This window comes from Mastomys coucha, unplaced genomic scaffold (assembly GCF_008632895.1).
Source record: "Mastomys coucha isolate ucsf_1 unplaced genomic scaffold, UCSF_Mcou_1 pScaffold16, whole genome shotgun sequence".
NCBI lineage: Eukaryota > Metazoa > Chordata > Mammalia > Rodentia > Muridae > Mastomys > Mastomys coucha.
This window is the reverse complement of record NW_022196898.1, coordinates 54,693,726-54,700,266: the sequence shown is the minus strand read 5'-3', so window position 1 is coordinate 54,700,266 and position 6,541 is coordinate 54,693,726. Positions and strand designations below refer to the sequence as shown.

Sequence of the window (6,541 nt, the reverse complement as noted above, 5' to 3'; positions counted from 1 at the left end):
ATCACACTGAGTGTGGGATCCCCAATGGAAGAGTTTGTGAAGGGACTGAAGGAGCTGAGGGGCTTTGCAGCCCCATGGGGGGAGCACTAGTGTCAACCAGCCAGACTCCTTGGAGCTCCTGGGGACTGGACCACTAACCAAAGAGTACACATGGCTCTAGATGCATATGTGACAGAGGACTGCCTTGTTGGACATCAGAGGGAGGAGCAGCCCTTGGACCCGAGGGGATTCAATGCCTCAGTGTAGGGGAATGCCAGGGTGGGAAGATGGGAGTGAGTGGGTGGGCAAGGACACTCATAGAAGCAGGGGGAATGGGGATGGGATAGGGGCTTTCCAGAGGGGAGACCCGGAAAGGGGTTAACAGTTGAAATAAAAATAAAGAAAATATCCAATAAAAGAGAAAATTATTGGTTCCAGAGTGAGGGAGCATGCCTAGCAAGAGCCACAACATTCTATTGACCTGGAAGCTCAGACTTCCCCTAGCTAGTTTGGGCTTTTGATGCCCTTAAGCCAAAAGTCTAAGAAAGAATAACAGTGTTAGAAGTGGATACTGATTCAGATTATCACGGGGGAAATTGTATTGCTTCTCCACAGTGGAGGTAGGAGAGTTCACATCTGGAGTGCTCAAGATCCTTCAGGGTGTGTCTCACTGCTGCCATGTCCTGTAATTAAAGTCAATAGGGAACTACAACATCCTAATTCAGATAGGACAACAAGAGGCACAAACCCATTAGGAATGAGATATGGGACACTCCTTCCAGGAAAAAAATGAAACTTGCTTGATGTGATTGCTAATGCTGGAGAAATACAGAAATAGAGAAAAGGGTGGCTGTAAGTACCAGTTAAGGCCACGTGACTGTTACAGAAATGAGGACTATAATTGACATGAGTATTTCTGTTGTATTTTTTTTTCTTTTACTATGACTGACACTTTATTCAGTCATTTTCTTTACAACTGAAACTATGGGAATTCAAAATTAACATATTTACCTATGAGCTTCTTGTCCACACCAGAAAACGTTTTGATCTTGTTCTCCACATTGTTCTGCTGTACTTTGTCTAAATGAACTTTTATGAGCCTGCTGTCATCCAGTTTCACACGGATCCTCTTACCCACAATTTCACGTGGGAAGACCAAGTCCTCAAGAATGGCTTCCTGCACTGCTGTCAGGGTGCGGCTTCTGGGGTGCTTTTGCCTATTTTTCATACAGCTTTTCCTGGTTGATTTGGTCCGAGCAATGAAGACTACAGGCTTCCCACTGAACTTTTTCTCCAATTTACAAAGTAGACTGACTTGGACTTTTTGGAAAGATTTCAGCTGAGGAACTGGTACAAAAATTATGATAGCTTTCAGATCGCCACCAACTTCGATTTCTTTGGCTGCGGTGATGTTGAGTTGGTGCAGCAGCGCCTGAGATCTGAGTTCATCTTGAGCCCGAGCAGCGCCTGAGACTGAAACTCATCTGGCTTCTCGCCATTGGGCTTCACAGTTTTGACACTCGAGCTGAACCGTGACTTTGTTCTTGTGGAATGCCAGCTTAGAAAGAGCTGTGTTTCTTCCTGTTTGAATTCCTGTGGCCATTTGAAAAGTATTAGCTTTGCTTCTATTAGTTTTATTTTGAAGAGCTTGGCATAAAGCAAGGCAGTGCAATAAAGAGTTTAAAATCAGCCTTGTGAAAACACCTGCTAAGAGAGGCACTCTTGAATCCCTAGCCTATATTTACTGGTAAATGTGTGGGCCTTTGTTAGGCTTTAGAAAAAAGACTTCTTTCAAAGAAAAAGTAACATTTATCTACTAGATACAAAATGTTAGGGGTAGTTTCAGGATCCCCAAAGTAAAACCAGGGAGGGAGAAATGTCCTATGATGGCTGAATATCCTGAACTAATAATACCATCAATATTTCTGAAGAAATTCTACAACATGTATGGGCATTTAAAAACTACAAGTTAAATCTCAAATCTTTGACATCTTCATAGTTCATTAATAAAGTACCCGACTTCTATGATAAACTTGTACATTGCAAGGCTATTTAAATGTATTCAATCATTATAGCAAGTAGCATAAGTTTTGAGGATGATGGATTAAATGTACATGACTGTTTTGATGAAAGTCATTTCCTTCATAATATTTGGGTCAATAAATTATATTTACAAAGAAAAAAAAGAAAGAGCTGTGTTTTGTTAAGAATGCATTTGTACAGATATCTGTGTTTTCACTAATCAGTTTCTTTCTTTCTTTTTTTTTATTTTTTTTTTGGTTTTTTCGAGATAGGGTTTCTCTGTGTAGCTCTGGCTGTCCTGTAACTCACTCTGTAGACCAGGCTGGCCTCGAACTCGGAAATCCACCTGCCTCTGCCTCCCAAGGGCTAGGATTAAAGGCGTGCGCCACCACCGCCCGGCCACTAATCAGTTTCTTTATCATGTGGTCTAACATTAAGAGAATATCACTAATAATAGTTATCATATTTAAGAATGAGATACTAAAAGAATGTCCTTCAAAGGACCTTACACCTCTTCTAAATTTATAATGCATTTGCAGTTGTACAAGGGATATTTATATCATGTTAGGTATAATTCTAACCTCACCAATATTTGAGTTTCCAGTTGTACATGGGAAACTCATGTTTAGTCACTATTAAGAACTGGTTATTGCCGGGCAGTGGTGGCGCACGCCTTTAATCCCAGCACTTGGGAGGCAGAGGCAGGTGGATTTCTGAGTTCAAGGCCAGCCTGGTCTACAGAGTGAGTTCCAGGACAGCCAGGGCTATACAGAGAAACCCTGTCTCAAAAAAAAAACAAAAAAACAAAACAAAACAAAAAAAAAGAACTGGTTATTGCTTTCATTTGGAAATCAATCATGACATTAAGATATGATTTTGTGTTAAGTTGACAAGGGATGGATTTGTGATAGCTATTCTTGGTTGCCAACTTGACTACATCTGGAATTAAGTTAAACTCCAAATTGATAATGCACCTATGAGAGAATTTTACTTAGACTGAAGTAGGAAGACCTGCTTCTAATATGAATTTATGAAGTAGGAAGACACAACTTTAATCCAGATATTTTAAGGTGGGAAGACACACCTCTAATACAGGCCATACCTTCTACTGGAAGCCTATACAAGGACATGAAAGAAGAAAGTTTTGTCCTTTCCCTGCTAGCAAGACCATTTAGACAATTTCTTCACTAGCATTAGAGCCTATTTCATCAAGCTTCTAACATTTAGTGAAGGCCAGATGAGACTGAGCAAGTTCTGGTTGTTGGACTTTTCAATCATGGCCATCATTTGTTGGATAAACACGTTACTAGTTGGTAGCTCTTCAACTATTCTTTCTTCATCTGTGTCATCCTTTTGCCAAGATTTATGTAGTATGTATGTAGATGCACAGAATAATGTACCATAAGAGTTTTAGCCTCTACTCAACTCTCTTTTTGAAAAACTAATTGTCTTACAAGGAAAGAATAGCTTTATCTTAGCTGAACTTTAAATGTTTTTGTATTGGTTGATTTATTTTGCAAATGGGAATGGATGAATATACATGTGCATATTTGTGGCATACATGTGATCCTAAGAGGAACTTGATGTTGACAGAGGTCTCCTTCTATGATGTGGTTTATGGGGATCAAACTCAGATCATAGGAATTAGCAGCAAGCTCTGTCCCCACAACTTGAGTCCTTATTTTATTTTTATTAAAATTTTAGTTTTAATTTTATATAACTGTGCATATGTGGATATGTGCCTATAAGTAGAGGGGCCTACAAGGGCCAGAAAGAATCATTGGATTTCCATGAAGCTAGAATTAGAGATAACTGTGAGCTTCCTGGTATGGGTGCTAGTAAAATAATTTGGGTTCTCTGTAAGAACACTCTGTAATACACTCAACAAATGAACCATTTTTCTATCCCCTCTTTCATTCTTTCTTTATAAAAATAGGTATACTTTATCACCCTGTACAAAACTCAAGGCCAAGTGAATCAAGGATCTAAACATAAAGCCAGATATACTAAATCTCATAGAAGAGAAAGTGGGAAATATCCTTGAATGCAATGGTACAGGAGACAAGTTCCTGAACAAAATACCAAATGGCTCAGGCTCTAAGATCAACAATGGATAAATAGATAAAATAACTTTCTCATGAAACCGAAAAGCTTCTGAAAGGCAAAAGACACTGTCAATACAAAAAATCCAGCAGCCTACAGATTGGGAAATGATCTTCACCAATCTTATATCCAACAGAGGACTAATATAAAACATTTATGAAGAACTCAAGAAGTTAGATACCAACAACCCAAATAACCCAATTTAAAAATGGGGCACAGAGATAAGCAGAGTATCCTCAACTGAAGAATCTTGAATCACAGAGAAGTACCTAAAGAAATATGATAGCACATTCCAATGAGGACTGGAGCAATGGAAATACTCCTGTATGGAGTACAAACTTGTATTACTACTCTGGAACTCATTTTGGTGGTTTCTTAGAAAACCGGAAATAGTTATACCTCAAGAACCAGCTATACCACTCCTGGGCATATACCCAAAAGATGCTCCACCATCCAACAAAGATACTTGCTCAACTATGTTCATAGCAGCTTTATTCATAATAGCTAGAAACTAAAAACAATCTAAATGTCCCTCAACTGAAGAATGAATTTAAAAATGGGGTACATCTGCATAATGGAATACTATTTCAAGTATTAAAAAACAAGATATCATGAATTTTGCAGGCAAATGAATTTGAGAAGATCATCTTGAGTGAAGTAACCCAGTCCCCAAAGGACATACATCATGTCTACTCACTTATAAGTGGATATTAGCCATAGAAAAACAGGATGTACATGCTACACTCCATAGACCAAAGGAGGCTGGACAGGAAGGAAGCCATAAAAGCAAAGATGCTTGAGTATCACTTGGTACAGGGAATAGAATGATCATGGAAGGCAGATAGAGGAAGGGAACTTGATGGGAGAGAGAATGGGGAGGGATAGAGAGAATAGACAGGGGCAATGGCCAGGTGGCCATGAGAATGAATGAAAATCTGCAATTGACAAGGGTGGTGAGATAGGAGCATCTTCAGGAAGAGACAGAGACCTGGCATAGAGGAGACACCCAAGAATCAATGAGGTATTCCTAGCTTTGGGAATATGGAACCTCCTGTATCCAGATAGTAACCCCAATGGAGCAATAAGGACACCAATCCACCCACAAAACTTTCAACCCAAAATTTGTAGGCACTGGGAATGGAACAGAGACTAAGGGAAAGGCCAATCAATAACAGGCCTAACTTGAGACCCATTCCATGGGCAAGTACCAAGCCATGATACTATTAACGATACTCTGCTATGCTTGCAGACAAGAGCATGTTGTCTTCTGAGAGACTCCACCCAGAAGATGACTAAGACATATGTAGACAACCATAGCCAAACAATGGATGGAGCTTGGGACTCCATTTATAGAACAGGAGGAAGGATTGTGACTGCTAAGGGGATAGGAACTCCACAGGAAGACCAACTAACCTGGATCTTGGAAGATCTCAGAACCACTAACCAGTAACATACACAGGATGGATCTATGTAGTGAATGTGCATCTTGGTCTTCATGTGGGTCCTGAACAACTGGAACTTGGACTATCTCAAAAGCAGTTGCCTGTACCTCGGATTTGTCGTCCTAGTTGGGCTGCTGTCTTACTTAGGGTTTTACTGCTGTGAACAGACACCATAATCAAGATATCTCTTACATGAACAACATTTAGTTATGGCTGGTTTACAGGTTCAGAGATTCAGTCTATTATTATTATGGTGGGAGCATGGCAATATCCAGGCAGGCATGGTACAAGAGAAGCTGAATTCTACATCTTCTTAAGGTTGCTAGCAGATACTGGCTTCTAGGGATCTAGGATGAGGGTCTTAAAGCCTACACCCACAGTGGCACACCTACTCCAACCAGGCCACACCTAATCCAACTGGGCCACACCTTCTAATTGTGCCACTCCCTGTGCCAAGCATATACAGCTGCCTTGTCTGGACTCTGGAAGAGAATGTGCCTAGCTTCATGGAGACTTGGAATGCCAAGGTGGGGGGGGATACCCATGGAGACCTCTCATGGGAGAAGGGGAGAGGGAGGGGAGAGATAGTGGAGAGGGCAACTGGGAGGGGGGACAGTGAATAGGATGTAAAGTGAGTAAAGAAAATAATAATTTTTTAAAAAAGATATAAAATACTCAAGTGGCTTACACTAATAAAGTAAATTTAGATACGGTAAAAAAAAATTGTCATACTGTCAAGTTTTATGATTCTTCTGCTTATATTTGCTTTTGAGCACTTCTAGTGCACTTTGTATTTGTTATTGCACTTTATTCCTCAAGAATAATTGCTTTTATAAAATTTCTGACTTTCATCTTTTCCACATATTATCTTAATGACTTTCCCTTATCTATTTATGAATGTGTAACAGACTTTTTAAAAATTACTTATGAGTACATAATAATTAGTCTTACTCAGGTACATTATCTACTTCTTTTATTTATTTTCTTTTTTCAGA

General features: G+C 39.7%; 1 pseudogene; it reads right to left on the bottom strand.

The window, feature by feature from the left end:
- Window positions 1-914: 914 nt before the first annotated feature.
- Window positions 915-2,624, bottom strand: LOC116093264 (annotated as a pseudogene).
- Between the last annotated feature and the right edge of the window lie 3,917 nt (window positions 2,625-6,541).